Below are 21,062 nucleotides of genomic sequence, written 5' to 3' on the forward strand. Positions count from 1 at the left end.
TTCAAACCATTCTAGCCTAAACTAGTTCCTATAGTAAAAGAACCTAAAACTAGAAGGAAATTAAACTACGAAATTAAATAACTAAAGCAAGGAAAATAAAAGAAATTGAAAAAAAAAAAAAAAGTGCTTACCATGAAGCGAGAACCAAACTTTGAGTTTGATCGTTCTCCTTAGTTGACTTGTGCAGCCATTCTATGACACAAACAACAAAGTCATAAGCTTTGAATTAAAGGACTAGTGACCTAAGAGAGGCCTTCCTTAGTCCAACGGTGCTCTTAAAAAAAAGAAAGAAAGAATTTGCTGATTGGTCTATAGTTATGAAGATAACGTAATTTTTATCTTATCGAATTTCATTTTTTATTATAAAATTATTTCTTGTATCTATTAAATTTTGAATCATTTATGTCTTTAAACACTTCAAAGTTTTCATTAATTTTATTTACTCAATTTAATTGACAATTTTGTAATTTATATTTGAAATTGAAAATTTTAAGAATTTTAATTTGGTCATTGAAGATGAAGTCAGGCTGAGCCAACCCATTTTGACTAGAAATCGAGCAAAACCCATTGCACTTATCCTCTATATATAGTCACATATACCCACCATTCACTTCCACACATCCTTATTGCTGCACTGCATTCACACACTCTCGAAGATAAGAAAAAAAAAAAAATGAAGCTCTTTTCTCTGATACTGTTTTTCTTAGCTTTCTTCTTGCTTGGAACCTCAGCAGACGATGTTACCAGCGTCATCAGCTCGTCTCTTTTTGACAAAATGCTTAAATATCGAAACGATCCTCGATGTAAAAGCAATGGATTCTACACTTACAATGCTTTCGTTGATGCTGCCAAATCTTTCAATGGCTTTGGCACAACTGGTGATATTACTACACGAAAAAGGGAGATTGCTGCTTTCTTTGGTCAAACCTCTCATGAGACCACGGGTTAGTTACTTACGTTCTGTTCGGTTTGCTATAAAATGTTTTACGGAAAATATTTTCAGCATTTTACCATTTTTGTGTAGGAGGGTGGCCAAGTGCACCAGATGGCCCATATGCATGGGGATATTGCTTTATTACTGAAACTAACAAGCAAACCTATTGCACGCCTTCCAATCAATGGCCATGTGCTCCTGGCAAACAATATTATGGTCGAGGACCTATCCAACTCACTCAGTAAGTCTTTCAAATCATCAATTAGTTCTTTACACAACACACACAGAGATCATGGAATTATGATTCCCTTTATTTGAATATGATTTCTTCAATATAGATCAGGATCTTCGGATCAAATAATACAAATATAAAGTTGTATTCAAAGACTTCAACTCTGACTTAGATTGTTTCACTATTGTCAGCAACTACAATTATGGGCCTGCAGGTAAAGCTATTGGAGTTGATCTGCTAAGTAATCCAGATCAAGTAGCCACAAACCCCACCATATCATTCAAGACAGCCATATGGTTTTGGATGACCCCACAAGGAAACAAACCATCTAGCCACGATGTCATCACTGGAAAATGGAAACCCTCCGCTGCTGACACTGCAGCAGGTCGAGTCCCAGGTTATGGTGTAATCACCAACATTATCAATGGTGGCCTTGAGTGTGGCCATGGCCAGGATAGTAGGGTGGCTGATAGGATTGGGTTCTATAAGAGGTACAGTGACATATTGGGAGTTAGCTATGGGAACAACCTAGATTGCTATAATCAAAAGCCTTTTGCCTAAACAGCTCTGGTCCAAGGCAAAAAAATGTTTAGCCAAGTACAATAAGGAGATGATATAAATGTATGAATGGGAGATTTTCCTGTTCAATGAGAAATCTATAAAGTTAAAATAAAGAGGAATTTAATAAATTTGAGTACTGGTAATGCAGCTAGCTTGACCAAATTGTGCGATTTTTTATTTTTATTTTATTTATTTATTTTTTTATTGCTGCTTATATATAATTCGTTACTTTGTTGGCTAATTGTGTGAGGATGCTCACAAACTCATTCGATTACGATCCAGTAATATGACGTGTACATATCACACTCTTTAGATCTAAAAATTAAATCTTAACTGTAAGATGGATTTTTTTCAATTTTGAATGAAATTGAGAAGTTTTTTTTAAAAGGATATATATGTTTAAACTAGTAAAACAAAACTAAGATCTATATTCATGCATTCAAATTACCTAAATAAGGATCATTCTCACCCATATCAATCCACTGTATGAGAGTATAAAAACGCTATACATTCTTTACGGGCCTACTCTAGGCTTAGGTCACTTAGGCCATTGCCTAAGTCTCCTATTTATAAAAGACCTCAAAATTATATTTGAATAATCATTTTCAAAATAAATTATATTAAATTATTAAAAAAAAAAAACTTATAGATGGGATATGTACTCATTCAAACATCTTCAAGAAAGCTCCCAAGATTGTGGGTCAATATATCTAAGATTCACCAAATAGTCCATTGCCCATGGCCTGACCAAGTAGCTCGATGGTCCACTAGGCTAATGGGCTGCCAGGTACATTAATATTGAGGCCCATGGGTTGCCCAGTAGCCCAGTGGGTTAGACCATGGGTTGCCCAGTAGCCCAGTGGGTCAGATCATGGGCTAGTTTTTATGCTCATGGGCACTCAATGAGTTAGCCCATTAGCCCAACCCGTTGCTCTGCCCGATAACTCAAAATTCATAACTACCTTAACGATTAAGATACTTAAAGTGAGATTGTGTTAATAAAAAAAAAAATAGATTTGATCATAAAAAATTAAATAAGTTTTAAATTATTTGATTAATTCCTTAAAAAAATAGATTGATTCTTCCCTTATAAAAATTGATTATTTTCTTATAAAAAACTAGCTACTATCCCATGCATTGCACCAAATAGTTAAATAAAAATTATATATATATATATATATATATTTTGTTTGAATGTATAATCAAATTCATGCAATTTATTTAAAAGTAATGATGTTAAAACAAATGAGCAACTGTTGTAAAAACTACATTTGTATATTTATAGGGTTTATGTTTAGAAAAAATTTCACTTAAATTAGCTAGACCAAAGTAAACTGAAATGCTACATTAATGTGACTTAACATTAACATAATAATAATAAATGTTATGTTTAAGATTTTAAATATTACGAGTTTGAGATCTATATATTTTTTTTAATAAATTTGGATTTAGAATAGATGCTTTCTACCCAAATTTGTCTTTTTCCATTATTTAAGTGCACAAAAATGGTCCAAATGCATTGAATGGACTAAAGTGGACCAAACTAGACTGAATAAGACCAAAGTGGACCAAATTAGACAAAAGTGGATCGAAAAAGACCGAAATGGATTGAATAGATGCAAAGTGGACCAAATAGACTGAATAGGACCGAAGTTGACCAGACTGAATTGAGGCAAAGTGGACATAATTGGACCAATGTAGACTTAATAGGATAAATGTGGACCGGATAGGACCAAATCAGACCAAATGAATTGAATAGGACTGAATAGAACCTAATGGACCAAAGTAGACCTAATGAATTGAAAAGGACCTAAGTGGACTGAATAGGACCGAATAAGACCAAAGTTGATGGAATGGACCGAATAGGACTAAAGTGGACCGAGTTGACTGAATAGAATCACTTTAGAGCAAACAGGACCGAATAAGACCGAACTGGACCGAATAAGACCAAAATGGACAGAATGAGCCAAATAGGACCTAATGGTGGACCAAAGTAGACCAAATAGGACCAAGGTGGACCAAATAGGACTGAAATGGACAAAATAAGACCAAATGGAAATTAAAATCCAATGTGCATGATCATAATATTATATACATGAACATGTTAACCGTCTCATATCATCAAAATTCATCATTTGTGCAACTAATTATTATAAGAATTAACTAAATCAGAATACTTACCTATATGCACGACCTCTTGCAAATGATATGATGGTGGATCACTCTATAAAATATGGAATAATTTATTGCCCTTATTTCCTAGGATCAATGCATAGATCTCTCACTTTCATGGTAGAGGAAATTATGCTTGCTATTGTATGCTGTCGATTTTGTGATATGCAATCTAGTGTCTTCAGATTTTGTGGATTAAGGACTCTTGAAAATGACTACAAGACTTCATCATCATGAGGTTGAGATGATAATTTTTAATGGATGATGTGCCTCAAATTTGATGGGTGAACCTTTTGGGGTTGAATTGGAAGGTGTTTTCGGGTGTCTAATGATTCTAGCTTTGGTATCTAGGGTTTTCAAAGGGTAATAGGGTTGGCTTGAGTGATGTGGAAATGTTGTTTAGGTGGTGGAGAAGAGATTGCTAATAAATTTTTGGTTGTGCTCTTTGTAAAGAGTGTTGTTGCATGAAAGCAACCTAATTTTTCTTTGCAAGAATACAAAATTAAATAATGAAATTTTGATGAAGTCCTTTTTTATAATGATTTACTCTTGTATTATAAAGGAAAATGAATTTAATTTAAATTTTCCTCCCAATGCTCTTTCTCGGAATTTCTGAACTCATACTTACTCTCTTAGACGTTTAAATTGAAGTTAAGAGTCGAAATGATATACATTGTGGTACTTGTTTTACAAGAAAATTGTTCCTCAATTAGTTGATTTGTGTAGCCATTCTATGACACAAACAACAAAGTCATAAGCTTTGAATTAAACGGCTAGTGACCTAAGAGATAAGACGTTGGCCAAGCAAGAATTTAAACTCAAAAGAAATTTAATCAAAACTCCCTCATTTACTCAAAAATTGCTTTGATAGTAGTTCTATTCTATATGTATTTCTAACGATATTTGCTTGTGTTTTGAAAAGAGAGTTAGTCATACTTCTTATACTTGACAATCTAAGTATAAGAAATAAATAACACGGTGATTTGTTTATGAATGGGGAAAACCTAATAGTAAAAACCCCACCGGGTGATTTTAAGGTCACCACTCTTGAAATTCCACTATTATCACAACAAGCGGTTACAAGTAAAGGAATCCCAATACCTTATACCAACTTACAGTTGAACCTTTACCCTAATACTCAATTGGACTTGTTTTGTAGTGACAGTTTTTCCTTTTGATGTACAACTCCCAGTACGTGACTAACCAATTGCGCGGATCCCAGTACGCGACTTTAATTACCAACTAGAGAAGGTTGTTGGCTACAAAGTTTTTCAGTTCATCCCAACGATGAAGATCAAGAAGATGTTTGGTCACAAAACCTTACGGTGCACAAACATAGCAACTTCTTCACAAGAACGATGAACTAGGGCAAAACTGTGTCTCCGGTCACAATTTGCTTGAACAAACTTTGCTTAACACTTTTGCAAATTGTGAACACTTTGACGGCCCTTAAAATAATCTCTTTATATGTCTAGAGTTGTGAGAAAAGAAAGCCCAAACATATAAACATAGATTGGGGTCAAAACAGGACTTGAATTTTGTTTTTTATAAACCTCGACAGATACCATATCTGTTGAGCTGCTGTCAAGCCATGGGGCTGAACACCTCTTTTAAGCTTGATAGATGGCTAGCTGTTGAGCTAGTTGACGAGCTTTAATGATAGACACTTTTCAGCTTGAATCTTGGACAAACTTGCATGACTTCAACCCTTGATCTTGAAACAAAATTTCTTGAAGTATTAAACACATCCTAGATCTACCTAAATACAAGTAAAGTGAGTTTTGTCAAAGGATTAGCCAATTACATAAAATAGTGACATATGTTCCTAACAAGTGAATCACATATGTCCTAACACAAAGAATTCATCTCTTCATGCATAGGCTTCAACCAACTTTGCTTATCCTTATGAGACTGTACTTCCTGAAAACTTTTTGGCTTCCTCTCTTTAGTAATCATAGTATACTCAGAAGTGGGATATCTAGTCGACGGAAGACGCTTTCTAGTAGAACTTCTCACCTGAGGTTCTACCATTTCTAGTGGAGGAGGCTGCTCCCCTTGCTCAACACCATTTGTATCTGTCACATCATTATCATCAACATTTGCTTGCTCATTAGGATCAAATACAGTTGGTTCATCACCATAATTCTCATCTTGTACCTCTTCCCTATTTGTGGCATTATCTAAGGAAGAAGAGGTAGGTGTAAGATTAGGAACACCTTCAACTGTAGCTTTAGGCTTCTTAGTTTTCTCAAAGTCTGCCAAGTTTTCATTCTCATGAAAAATTACATCTCGACTTTTGATCATCTTCTTTTCTTTAGGATCCCATAGCTTGTAGCCAAATTCTGCATTTCCATATCTAACAAATATACAAGGAGTGGATTTGCTATCAAGCTTTGATCTTTGTTCCTTAGGCACATGAACAAATGCCTTGCACCTGAATACCTTCAAGTGAGAGTAAGAAACATCTTTCCCTGTCCATACTCTTCTTGGAATATCAAAATCCAAAGGAACCAATGGAGATCTATTAATTAGGTAGCATGCAGTCATAACAACTTCACCCCAAAATGACTTAGGTAGATTAGCCATTCTCAACATACATCTGATCTTCTTAACAATAGTGTGGTTCATCCTTTTTGCCACACCATTTTGCTGTAGGGTACTAGGAACTGTCTTCTCATGTCTAATGCCTTTCTCGGAGCAGTAACTCTTGAATTCATTAGATGTGTATTCACCTCCGTTATCACTACGGAGACACTTTAAAGGCTTCCATTTCTCTCTTTCCACCATGGCATGAAATTTCATGAAGTGCTCAAATACCTGGTCTTTTGTTTTCAAAACATAAACCCACACATTTCGTGAAGCATCATAAAAATGTAACAAAATATTTATTGCCACCTAAAGTTTCAACATCAGAATAAACAAGATCTAATACATTAGGTTTTCTAGTAGAGGGTATATTAAATGAAACTCTATGTTGTTTACCAAATAAACAAAAGTCACAAGGATTTAGTGACGTACCTTTGGCAAAGGGAATGAGAGACTTCTTTGTCAAGAATTGCACCCTTTTTCACTTATGTGAGCTAACCGCCTATGCCACAAGTTAGGTGAAGAATCCTCTTGAGCTGCATTAACAACATCCTTGCACAACTTTACTTGTGTCTTGTAAAGTGTACAACAAATCTTCCCTCTAGCAAACACCAATGATCCTTTGCTAAGTCTCCATTTTCCATCATGGAAATAATTGCCATAACCTTCTTTATCAAGAACATGAGTGGAAATCAAATTTAGGTGAATATCCGGAACATGTCTCACATCCTTCAAAATCAAGGTGTATCTAGTGTTAGCCCTAACACATATATCACCAATTCCCACAATGTCAGCATAACTATCATTGCCCATCTTCACTCTCCCAAAGTTTTCCGCTTTGTATGAAGTGAATAACTCCTTTCTAGGAGTGACATGGCAGGAAGCAGCTGAATCAATCACCCATTCAACATAAGGATCTAAAACTGTACAACAATCATCTTGTCCTATGGCTAGAACCTCATCTTCCAACACTATAACAGCAGCAGTGTTCTCATCATCCACCCTTTTCTAATTTTTATCCTCTTTCTATTTGTTTTTCCAAGCCTTGCAGTTCCTTTTTATATGACCTTCTTTATCACAGTAAAAGCATTTGAATTTTCCTTTTGATTCTGATCAACTTCTAGATTTACCTCGCCCTTTAGAACTTCTACTCTTACTTCTCCCCCTGTTCTCTGTGACAAGAGCATGTGCAATATCCTTGCCCATATCATTTCTTCTAGTTTCTTCATTAAGCAAACTATCTTTAACCATGGCTAGTTGTAACACACCATTCGGAGCAGAATTACTAAGTGACACTACCAGAGTCTCCCAACTGTCAAGTAAGGAACTCAGAAGCAATAAAGCTTGCAACTCATCATCTATTACTAGCTTCATTATAACCATCTGATTAACCAAGTCTTGGAACTCACTAAGGTGCTCGGCAATGGACTTACCCTCTTTAAGCTTCAAATTCACAAGCTTTCTAGCAATAAAAGCTTTATCTTGAGCTGTCTTTCTTTCATAAAGACTTCTTAATTTTTCCCAAAGAGCCTCTACATTTGTTTCCTGAGACACGTGGTGAAAAACACTGACATCGATGCATTGTCTAATACACCCGATAGTTTTTTTATTTAATTTCTCCCAGTCTCTATTTGACATATCACTAGGCTTAACACTATCACCCTCAATAGGGTCATGCAAATCCTTGCAATAAAGGACGTCCTCCATCATTAGCTTCCATATCGAATAATTCGATGCTGAGAGTTTAACCATAGTATTCATAGTCATATTCTCCATTTAATCCAACACAAGACAATCAAACCCAAGCAACCAAAAGCTCTGATACCACTTATTGGGGAAAAATCCTAATCCCCTCTATGTTTATGTGTGAATTAAAATATATAACTACCAAGTAATAGCAATATTATGGAAACAAAAAAATTCCAACAAGCACCACATAAACACAATCACACAAGAATACCAAATCTTACGTGGAAAACCCTTTAGTGTAGAGGGAAAAACATCGGGGCAACTCCGAAAAATATCCACTATGAAATAGAGATTACAACTATCAAGTTTATGCTAAACTTAAGTCCACAATAAATTGGATATACAACAAATAAATCTCAAGGAGTGAATACAATCTCACCACAAAGCCAGTAGCAAAATCTTCCTCTGAATACTCTAACTCTCCATGGTTATAGTACTCAAAAACTCCATAAGAACTCCACCAATTTATCTTCCTTGTGTGTAACTTGAGCAAAGAAAAATGTCTCATTTTTCTTTTTCACTCTCTCACACTCTCACTGTGTTTCTCTCTATTTTTCGGATTGCACCTCTTAGCTGAAGCTCTCTTTGGAACTTACACAAAAATTGGCCGAATTGCTCTTTGTTTCTGCTTCAGCTTCCCACAAGGCCGAATGGCCTTTGCTTCTTTATTTTCTTTTCTTCAGCGTGTCCCACATGCCTTGCAACACTTCTCATTAAGAGAAGTCAGACCTCTCCATGCTTTGGCCATTTCTCAATAAATGAAAAAGCTTGCTTTGAAGACTTTTGGAATGAGCTCATAAATGAGCTTTGACAAGGCAAGTGGGCTGGAAAAAAGGGTGTCACGTGCACCCAACATGAATGTGGGCATGGCTCCAATAATAGGGTGGCTGATAGGATTGGGTTCTATAAAAGGTAGTGTGACATACTGCGAGTAAGCTATGGGAACAACTTAGATTGCTATAATCAAAAGCCTTTTGCCTAAATAGCTTTGGTCCAAGGCAAAAATATGTTTAGCCAACTACGATAAGGAGACAATATAAACATATAAATTGGTGATTTTGTTGTTCCACAAGATATCTCTAAGCTTACAAATAAATAAAGAATGAATTATATAAATTTGAGTACTTTCTAAATTATTCACTGCTTTGTTGGCTACTTCTGGTACGATGCTCACAAAGTCAACTGGGTATGATGCTCTCTTAATTAAAAAGAGATTGAATCATATTGGGTACCAATCTGCATAGGAGCCCTAGATGTCTACTTCAAAGTGAAACAAAGTATCACTCAAACAATTTTTGAACACTTTTGAATTATGATTATTTTTAACTATCCAAAATACTTCAATTATCCATGGATGACATTAGCCAAACTCTTCAAGATTTTTACATGCTTTCTTCCTTTGTTCCTACTTATATGGACAATCAATACTGTCATGTGTGATTGCCAAGTGCCAACTCAATATGAAATCGGATCTTTAAGAAGCAATCTTACTTGAACTTACATTTTAAAGCTTTAATATCAAAAGTACTCTAATATATTTACTACTAGTGGGTAGTTTTTCACCTTTAAAATACAGACAATATTTTCAGACCAAATCACTGCCAATTCAACATACTAGATGATATTCCGTGTGATGTGTGTATACTTTACAATTTTATTTGAAATAATTTTTATATATATTAAAACATATTATAATACTTATTTTGTTGTATAGTATTTATGTTTGTCCACAATATTATTGAATACTTTGAAAATTTATTTATTTTATTTCATATTTATCAAAAAAAAAATTCTGTGTGATGTGTGTATACTTTACAATTTTATTTGAAATAATTTATATATATATATATATATATTAAAACATATTATAATACTTATTTTGTTGTATAGTATTTATGTTTGTCCACAATATTATTGAATACTTTGAAAATTTATTTATTTTATTTCATATTTATCAAAAAAAATTGTATAACACTATAAGATTATAACATGTTATAATATTTACAGTTAAAATTAGAATTTATTTTTAAATTGATTAAATGATTTTGAAATATATAAATAAGAATTTAAAACATAAACTACTTTTATATCCTAAAATTATATAAATTTAAGAAACCTCCCAAACATTTCTTCAACCTCTCTATTCTCATAACCAAATATGGAGACTTCAATCTCAAACACTCAATTCATTATCTCAATGAAATTAAGGAAATCATTTGTGATTATGAGTATCAATATAAAGAGAACGTGATTAAACAAAGAAAAATCGGCTATGAGCACATCCATTTATCAAAATTTAATTATTTTTAGTTGGGCTTCTGAATCCTTAAAAAAAAAAAAAAAAAAAAGGAAAACACTTTGAAATCATCATTAATTTTTATTTTATCACTATAACAGTAAAAAACCTACAAAAAAACCTACACATTATGAGTTCTAAGAAAAAGCTAATTTCATAAATAATCATTTAGAATGTTTCTTTTTCTTTCTCTTTAGTTCTAAAATAAAATACATTTATGACATTCCCAAACCAAAATCTCAAACACCCAATGATTTAAAGTGAATCACAACCTTCATAAAATCCAACGTCCAACTTCAACATCAAAACCATAAGAAACCATCACTGAATAAAAAAAGGCAAGCACCTTTCCTTATTTATAGCCTACTCATACGGGTTAGGATCAAATGGTATAACAATGTTGGAGTTATGTAAGTGTCATTGTAAGGTTGAAGACTTGAAGGTAAATGACACCGTTTTTGGCTTGAGTGTATTTAAGATGAGATGACATGGAGAGTTGTGAGCATGTGCATATAAATGAGTAGAACTAAAAATGGTGAATGGAAATGCAAATAGTTTTTTGTGTGAGAGAGAGGAAAAGTCTTGAAATATTGAACCAAATGAAACAAATAGTAGTCTTGAAACATTATTGAATAAAATGTAACAAGAAGTAGTATTGAAATATAAAATAAAAATAAATAAATAAATGAAGAGTCCCTATTTTTAAAGTTGTTCTTATCTCTTATATGGTTTAAGAGTATTTCAATTCTTTTTAGAGTGAACCACATGGTAGAAACTCATGCTCTTCTGCATAAGGTCTCTGTTTTATTTATATATATATATATATATATAATTTTTTTTTTTGGAGGTGATTATTGCATAGGCAATTGTATGTCCAGTCATTGGAGTGGAAAGTCAAGGCATTAGTAAATCAATTCATTCACAAGGTGGTCGTAAATGCCCTATTCCCTCATCCACAAGGTTCATTGAATACGGAAGGAAGACTTTAAAATGCAGACACAAATCCTATTGCTATTGCTAATTGGCAGCACCCAAAGAGCAATTCAATCGGCAGATATAATGGCATTAATGGACCACACCTTAGGATGATGACAATTGGGTCCATTTGGTAATATTGTTTTAGTAATGTTGTTTGTATTTTTTGGAAATATGTGTGGGTGAAAAAGTGTGTGAAAATACGTATAATGTTGTTTAAAAATTGAAAACATGTGTTTAAACTAACATTTGTATTTGGCTTTGAACTTAGTCAAGCCACCCTTGTCTTCTCTCAAAAATAAAAAAGCAACCCTTGTCGAGCTTCTTTGACATTTTTGAACAAGAGATCAATAATTACCAAACCAAAAATGGGGAATAAGAAAAAAAAAAAGGCTGTCATACTCTCTTTGAATTAATTCGTTCACAATCCAAAACATCTTGAAATCAAACAAGGATTGAAATCAAACATCTTCATACTATAATTATCCTTATCCAATCCTAAACGTGTCTCTATGAAATATTCAACCGATCCTAGCCATGTTTCTAAACAATTCAAATACCATAAGCATGTTACTAGCATATTATTGAAAGCTAGAAACTAATTAAATAAAAAATCAACCAAAACATTATAAGGCCAGGGCTTCTAGGTGATTTTAGGAACGCATGACCAAAGTTACATATGCAAACTCCTTAATCAAGCCGGCATACGAGGGGGCCTTGAGGCAGAAATTCTACATTCTAACTATTCTAGCCTAAACTAGTTCCTATAGTAAAAGAACCTAAAACTATAATAGCAGTCAAGATAAACCCATAACACTTTCCTATATATATAGGTACATTCTCACCATTGCTTTGCACAAACACTCAAAAAAAATGAAGCTCTTTTCTTTGCTACTTTTCTTAGCTTTCTTGCTCGGAGCCTCAGCAGAACAATGTGGATCACAGGCTGGGGGTGCTGTATGTCCAAGTGGGCTATGTTGTAGCCGATTTGGATGGTGTGGTAGTACCTCTGATTACTGTGGAAATGGTTGCCAGAGCCAGTGTACTTCTGGTGGTGGTTCCCCTACAACTCCATCTCCTACACCTAGTGGTGGTGGTGGCGATGTTGGCAGCCTTATCAGTGCGTCTCTTTTTGATTAAATGCTTAAATATAGGAACGATCCAAGATGTAAAAGTAATGGATTCTACACTTACAATGCTTTCATTGCTGCTGCTAGATCTTTCAATGGCTTTGGCACAACTGGTGATGTTACCACACGTAAAAGAGAGCTTGCGGCTTTCTTAGGTCAAACCTCTCATGAGACCACAGGTTAGTTCCACTACTAAAGATGAAATATAAAATATATAAAATTGATATCGGTGGTAAATCCATCATATGAAAATGATGTTATTTTAATAAAAATTAATTGACCATATCAAGTGAAGAATACCTTATCACTAACATTATTGAACTGTATATCTCCCATATAATAAATAAGTGTACGTTTATTGTAACTATTTTCACTTAAAAAAGAAAAAGAAAAAACTGTATAAAATACAACTGTACATAAAAATAAATGTGAGTATGTGCTTCAAAAAATTATACCGGGCCCGTAGTTTTTGTAGTGGACTAGCTCTAAAATTACATTCCAATCAGGGTTATAGTATAATGGACTTTGACTTGGGTTACAATCAGGCCCGTAGTTTTTGTTTGTTTGACTTAATTTTAATTGCAAAAGGTGGTTATATTTTGTGTAGGAGGGTGGGCAAGTGCACCAGATGGTCCATATGCATGGGGATATTGCTTTGTTACGGAAAATAACAAGCAAACTTATTGTACCTCAACATCTTGGCCATGTGCTCCTGGAAAACAATATTATGGTCGGGGACCTATCCAACTCACTCAGTAAGTTTTTAAAACCATAAATTTGTTACTAAATTAGGGAAAAATTTTATTTTCACAAATATTGATATGACTTATTATAATTGGTGTATAATAAAGTGGTGTGAGTGATGGACTTAAGTGTTATTGATATGATCCAATCACAACAAATCATGTTAACATTGTGAAAAATGTCGTGTCTGATGACTTTTGTGACTTTGTTTATCAAAGACTTTGACCCTAATTTTGATGGTTCATCAACTTTTATTAGCAACTACAACTATGGGCAAGCTGGTAATGCCGTTGGAGCTGATCTCATAAATAATCCAAATCTTGTAGCCACAGACCCCACCTTATCGTTCAAGACAGCCATATGGTTTTGGATGACCCCTCAAGCAAACAAGCCATCTAGCCACGATGTCATCATTGGAAATTGGAGACCCTCTGCTGCTGACACATCAGCTGGTCGAGTTCCGGGCTATGGTGTAATCACCAACATTATCAATGGTGGCCTTGAATGTGGCCATGGCTCCGATAATAGGGTGGCTGATAGGATTGGGTTCTATAAGAGGTATTGTGACATATTTGGAGTAAGTTATGGGAACAACTTAGATTGCTATAATCAAAAGCCTTTTCAATAAATAGCTTTGGTCCAAGGCAAAAATATGTTTAGCCAACTACAATAAGTAGACAATATAAACATATAAATTGGTGATTTTGTTGTTCCATAAGAGATCTCTAAGCTTAAAAATAAATGAAGAAGAATTATATAAAATTTGAGTACTGGTAATTAATATTGTAGCTAGCTTTACCAAACTGTACGTCCGATTTTATATTACTTTCGAAATTCTAAACTATTCATTGCTTTGTTGGCTACTTTGGGTAAGATGCTCACAAATTCAATTGGGTATGATGCTCTCTTAATTAAAAAGAGATTGAATCATATTGGGTACCAATCTGCATAGCTGCCCTAGATGTCTACTTCCAAGTGAAACGAAGTATCACTCAAAAAATCATTATGCTTGAAAATATATGAGCAAATAAGTGATCAAATTAAGGTTATTTTCCAGCAACACCTTTCAAACAATTTTGAACACTTTTGAATTATGATTATTTTTAACTATCCAAAATACTTCAATTATCCACGGATGACATTAGCCAGACTCTTCAAAATTTACATGCCACTGCCATTCCAACTATGGCTAGTTTGAGGATGCTGCCTTGGGCATGCAAGGGCTAATCTCAATCACACTGCTCAAGCGCTCATAATCACCCGAGTGGCAGGAGCAGCATATTTCATTGTGGCTGACAAGACCGTTTTGGCAACTGCAAGGAGGAACTCCTTTGAGCAAATCTCTAAGAATGAAGCATAATATGGAATCACTAGCATGGCTTTAGTTATAAATGTTATTGGGCTTTAATACATATAGTTATATATGGAAATTAATCCATTCGAAGCCACACGATATCAATTCTTTTCTTCTTTTTTTTCCTTTTTTTTTGGTGCAGGGCACGTTGCCTCTTTCCTCTTTTCTTTTTTTGGGCTATGGGGTGGGTGTGATAGTTGTTTTGTTTTGTTTTTGTTTAACTAGACATGATTTTTTTTAAAAATAAATTAGGTGATTGCTTTTTTTTTTTGGGTCACTTTTTTGTATTAATTGACCATCATTTTTTAACAAAGGTGTATAAGTAAATTTATACAAACTCACTTATTTTATCCTTCCACTTTTCCACTCTCAACTAAACAAAAATGAGAGAAATTAATTTCTATCCTCCCACTTTTCCATCCCTTCAACCAAACTGATCCTAAAAAGGTGCAGATTGCTATATATGCTAAAAGAAGAGAAAAAGTTAGGCACAAAAGAAGTTGAAGATGAAGCAAATACAAGAGAGAACACGATTTGAGTGATGAGATACATGAAAAAGCCGTACATTAATGGAATTTTGAGGAAAGAAACTCATGCGAGTTAGTGAAACTGATTGTAATAGGGAATGAAAGAAAGATAGGAATAAATTTTTTTTTAAAAAAATAATATTATTTCAATTCTACCATGTAATCATGTTCAACTAGTTTATTTATTTATTTATTTTTTGCTGAATAAATACTTTATTTATAAAAAGAAACAAAAGATATACAATCTAGAGAGGACCTGTGACCATCTCTATCTAAAGCCTTAGATGGTCATTGGTCCACTCCAATTCAAAAGAGCATCCCATTGGGCTAGAAGGTGGACAGTAACATTGCCGTCTCTACACATAAAAGAAAATGATACATTATCAAAAAATTTGACTAGAAACAAAATATCCTCTAGAATTGCTTTAATTCTCCTGTGAGAGACAACTGCTTTGTTCTTCAATGGCTCAATGACATTTAGTGCATCTCCTTCAAGGATAATTCTCTTGAATCCTTCATCAGCCGCCTTTTTGATAGCTAACCAAGCTGCTTTGGCTTCTCCTAACAAAGGCTCTGTTTGATCCAACTGCTCTATCCATGCTGCAAGTAAATTTCCTCTTTGGTCTCTTGCTACCACTGCCATTTAAGATTTATCTTCCTTAATTGCTGCATCAAAATTCAGTTTTATCCAATTTAAAGGTGGGGGAATCTAGAATGAGTCTTTTGGAGGTTTTGTTGTTTGATTTCTCCATGCATTCTTGTGCTTTTCATATGATTTATTCACCGGCCTTGCCACCTTTTCCGGGCTTGTTTTGATTTCTTCCAATTTAGCTTTGTTCCTTGTCATCCAAATTTGATCACATAAAATTGCTGCATATAATTGGAAGTCTTTAGCTTCTTCTCCCTCTAAACCCAAGCCATGTTTTGGGTTGATTATCATCTTCACCCAATTTGCTAAGCATATGGCTCATATTTAATGGCCAAGGACCTGCAAATCAAATTTGGGCAACCCAATTACATTGCAGAAAAATATGCTCCAAAGAATCATTGGCATTATTGCATAAATAACAATCTATCGAAGATAGAGAGAACCTGGAATTTGGGACTGAGGTTATAGACAGAATCTCCCAAGCCATCTTCCAAGCAAATTTTTGAGCCTGGCATGAATTTTTAGCTTCCACAACTCTTTCCAATCTTTACTTTGCAGCAAAGGATGAGGTGGATAATTGATAACCCTTAAGGCATTATATGTTGTTCTTACAATGAATTCACCTGCGGGGTTAAGGCACCAAAAAACTTGGTCTTGTTGTGACAATTAGGTAAGGTGGATGGTTAGAATCTTGGTTAATCTTGATTAATCCTGAATGGTTACTTTAATAAAACAAAAGCAATCCATTCACTTTTTGACCTCTACAAAGTCACTTTATCTGCAACAACTTACCCCCACTATGATCATTTCTCAGCATCTTCCGCAGTGTACTGACCTGAAAAGCAAGTCCACATGATTTTTTTCTCATCTATATCCACTTATTATTATGCTACATTAATGATAGCTTCACTCGCTTTTATTTTTCTCACTTTCTTCCAAAAGATTAGCATTTAGCAAACAAGGGTTGCTTTGTTCTATTTTCTTGCCTCTGTGTTTTTATTTTTCTTGTATGTTATTATGACTAGCAGCCAATCAGTCCGTGTATCTAAACTTCTCCTCTGATTTATACCCTAAAAAACTTCTCCTCTGATTTCTAAACAGTTGTTGCCTAATTTGTAGATTTGGCTTTCTTTTTGAGAGAGAGAGAGGACTGGTAAGATCTTTGATGTGAATATGCGTATGAAATTGTAATTACTATTATTATTTGGTTTTAGATATTTATATGATTAGATGTCTGTAAATGTATTTTTTTTTTTAATCTAAGAAATTTATAATTTTTAGGAGGAACTCTAATACATTTTTAATCTCTGTTTATTTTTTGTCTAAATAATTTATTTATTCAAAAGAAAAAGTAGAACCTTTCCATTTATTTTTGAGATGGAGATGAACCATTTTATAATGAATATATATATATATATATATATATATTATGAATCTATAAGAATATGCGATAGTAAGACATTTAAAATTATTTATTATTCGTTATTTGAAGGAAGAAGATTTAATGTCGACTTATGGTACCTTGAACATCTTTAGATTTATGAAAAATTAAATTTTTACTGTGAAATGAATCATTTTCATTTGAAAGCAAACAGAGAGAACCATTTCTTTCTGAGACAATTTGTTTCTTTTAAAGCCATCTTTCTCTCTTCTATGTGTTTTTCCTTGTATTGGTACTTTTCTCCCCCTTTCATACATTCTCATATTGGTATGTAAGTTTTATCTACTTCACATTGGGCTTAGAAAGACAGCAATGAGCTTGTTGTGCTCTTATCTCATTGCTATGAGTCCACTTTCTGGTTCTTCTATGATATATCATATCAAAATCGTGAATGACAACAATCACAATCTGGGACTTGTTTGTTTAATTAGCTTCTTTGCATTATATGATCAACTTGGACACATTTTTTGCAGTCAAAGTGTGTTCTTGACAGTTTAAAAGACATATGTCACTGATGTCTTATGGTTAAGGGTAACTGGTCCTCTTGACTTTTATTTCTCTTTCTGAATTATAAACATTGCCTATGCCATTTAATTTAATGCCCACATATGCCATAGCTCTTAGGCCAGTACCAAGGTTTTGACTGCCATGGAGGTGAATGATGTCTAGAAGCAGATATTTAGGACAATTTGGACATAAAAATCAGATTTACCCAGTTGCAAAACGGACCCAAATTTTGAGTAAAGGACGACAGATATATTATAAACAATATTCAGAAAACTATATGAGAGTTTGGGGGCCAGGAGGGTATTCCTCTAACCACACTTGAGGACCCTCATTGACTAGTGCATGCTTAGCTAATTCTGTAGCTCGGCACTGTCACAAGATTTTGCATTGAAATTAAAAGACATAGAAAAAGTTTACCACTTTTGTTTTCCTAAGAATTTTTTCGCATGGCACAGTTGTGTGACTTGTGTCTTGCTTAGACTCCTTACCTATTATTCAGTTTTTGTAACATTTGACACTTCTGCTTTAGATGTTATTGATTCTTTGACTATAAACTTTGCTTTTCTCACATACACATTTTGCAGGACGGTCCATGGCCTCTTATTATCTCTGCTTCAATTAGTGTGTTTCTCCTTTATTGAATCAGAGTCTATCAAGAAGTGTATGCTTTTCAGACCAGGTATATACTTTTTCCTTTGCAGCTGTTATGTTGTAGTTTCGTTTCTTTCATGGAATAAGATCTACGATTCTCATGTTAAACCAAATGTGTATCAAAAATTTCTGCGTGCTCAATTTCATATCAAAGAATTGGGCCTTCTAACATACTTCTTGGGGATAATAGTCCTTTGATCTTCACATGGTATGTTTTTCTGTTAAAGAAAATACATATTGGAAATTCTTTAGGATGGGGGTATGTTAGCAACCAACTCTCCTCTTTTCTTATGGAGCATAATCTCAAATTGATAAATATTGATGGTCAGCTACTTGAGGATCTAACACTTTATCACAGACTCGTTGGCTACCTAATGTATTTAGCAATTGCTAGACCTGACATAATTTATGCTATCAATATTCTTAGTCAATTCATAGCTAAGCCTCATAAAGCTCATCTTGATACTGCCAGTGACTGCCACTCGTCTTTGTTACCTCAAAGGTTCCCCAGCTCAAGGCATTTTATTGTGGAAATATCATCTCAATGTGACTCAGGTGGGCTAGTTGTCCTACGAGTCACCATTCTAGCTACCACCAGTTATGGCATTTATACTACTATTTCTCATTCTTTCTTTAAATCCAAACATAGAGTCATGCCCATGGCTTGTTGTGAGTTGACTTGATTACATTATCTATTCACTAATCTTGGCTTTCCTCATTGTAAGCCTAAAAAACATTACCGTGCAACAACTCTGCAAATTCAGATTGTAGCCAATCTAGATTTTCATGGAAATAACAAACTTGGCTCAAATGCCATCTTCTTTATGAAAAATACAACAAGGTTACATTGGAACCACCTATATCCCCTCTAAACATTGGCGTGCAGATGTTTTCACAAAGGCATTGGGCATAGATCAATTTTAGTTTTCACTTAAAAAGAGCTCTAACTTGAGGGGAAGTGTCGAGAATATTTCTAGAAACAATTCAAATTAATCTTAATTTAATTACAAAATCAAAGCTGTAATTAAAATGTCACCAATAATTTTGATAACAACTAATCAATTTAAATTGTGAACAAACTGCAGCACTTATTTGCTCCCTTATAGGAAATCGTTAGAATTAATCGTATAATATTATTATGGAATCTGTACCATACTTCCCTCCTATCAAATTCTCATAGAATTTGACTCCAATTGGTCAAGAGACAAAAAAAGGGGTAGTGAACTTTGGTGGTACATATGGGAGTATGACTTACAATTCCTGGATTTGTTTGTTGCCTTGTTCGTTGCCTTGTTCAAAATCATTAATTTCTAATTTCTCAGTGTCATGGCTTGTTTCTTCCATCCTTATATTTTTCCATGTCAGTTGTTATTTTATTTTATTTTATTTTTTTTTCCGGTTCTAGAATTTTACCTTTAAAGAAATGTAATTATAACCATATTACTTATTTGACTGTTAATTTCTCTGTCAAGAATTAAAGAGCTAATAGTAACTACAAAACAAAATCTGGAGGTATATATTAACTCCATATCAAAAGTTGGGACTAAAATGGATTCATCCCCTTTTTGTTTGTTTGTTTGTAATTCTTCTCTCTCTTGTCCCCCAACACATGGCCGATATGCCTGATCTATGTCTTGGGTACATATCATGCAGGGTCTTTCCAATGGATATTGGTTCGATTGTTGGAAACATAATTCCTTTAGTAGGCAAATATTGGAGTTATCACAAAGAGGCTGATCAACACGTGAAGAATCTGAAGAGAAAATGGGAATTATTGGAAAGCCGGAAGGATGACATAAAAAAAAATTGGATTCAGAACTTCGTCAAGGAAAAAAATCAAAGCAAGAAGTTGAAGTTTGGCTTCGAAATGTAGAAACAATTAAGGGTGAGAGAGACATTGGACAAGAACCTGCCAGATGGATGTTCCTCTCACGTATGCAGACGGGAGAATTTGCTTTTAAGAAGACAAAAGAGGTGGAGGAACTTTATCAAGTGGGTTATTTCATTGATGGTTTATTTCTTGATCTACCTAAACGCATTGGTAAAATGATGCCACCATCGACCTTAGTGGGAGAAAGCACTGCTCAAAGCAAAAAGAAAGAGATTTTAGCATGCTTGTTAGATAATGAGGTTGGAAAGATTGGCGTTTATGGCATGGGCGGCAGTGGCAAAACGACTGTCTTGAAAGAAGTAAACAATTTCTTATTAAATGACTCAGAAAAATTTGAGTGTAATTTGGGTGACTGTATCAAAGGAATTTGACCTTCTGAAACTACAAAATGAAATTGCCTGCAAGTTGAAATTAGGACTCCCAAAATTTGAGGGTGAAATAACAAGGGCAGTGGAGTTATACACAGCATTGAAAGATAGGAGGTATGTGCTAATCCTAGATGATTTGTGGGAAACATTTGCTCTTGAGAAAGTAGGAATTCCAGAGCCTACTTCAGCAAATGAATGCAAAATAGTATTGACAACTTGAGATCTTAAAGTTTGTCTAAAAATGGGTTGTAAGAATATCAAAATGGAGTTACTTTCGGAAAAGGAGGCACGAGTG

General features: G+C 34.1%; 1 long non-coding RNA gene and 1 pseudogene across 2 annotated transcripts; both read left to right on the forward strand.

Moving 5' to 3' along the window:
• The first annotated feature begins 606 nt into the window (after positions 1 to 606).
• LOC126715915 (endochitinase-like) lies at positions 607 to 14,156 on the forward strand (annotated as a pseudogene).
• Positions 14,157 to 15,672: 1,516 nt separating this feature from the next.
• Positions 15,673 to 20,543, forward strand: LOC126715916 (uncharacterized). Of its 2 annotated transcripts, none has more exons than XR_007651954.1 (3): positions 15,673 to 15,866; positions 18,442 to 18,536; positions 20,162 to 20,543. It is a non-coding gene; the product is annotated as an uncharacterized LOC126715916 (long non-coding RNA). The 2 variants fall into 2 exon arrangements; XR_007651953.1 differs by lacking the exon at positions 15,673 to 15,866 and adding an exon at positions 16,713 to 17,062.
• The last annotated feature ends 519 nt before the right edge of the window (positions 20,544 to 21,062 follow it).

This window comes from Quercus robur, chromosome 2, assembly GCF_932294415.1.
Source record: "Quercus robur chromosome 2, dhQueRobu3.1, whole genome shotgun sequence".
Lineage (NCBI taxonomy): Eukaryota > Viridiplantae > Streptophyta > Magnoliopsida > Fagales > Fagaceae > Quercus > Quercus robur.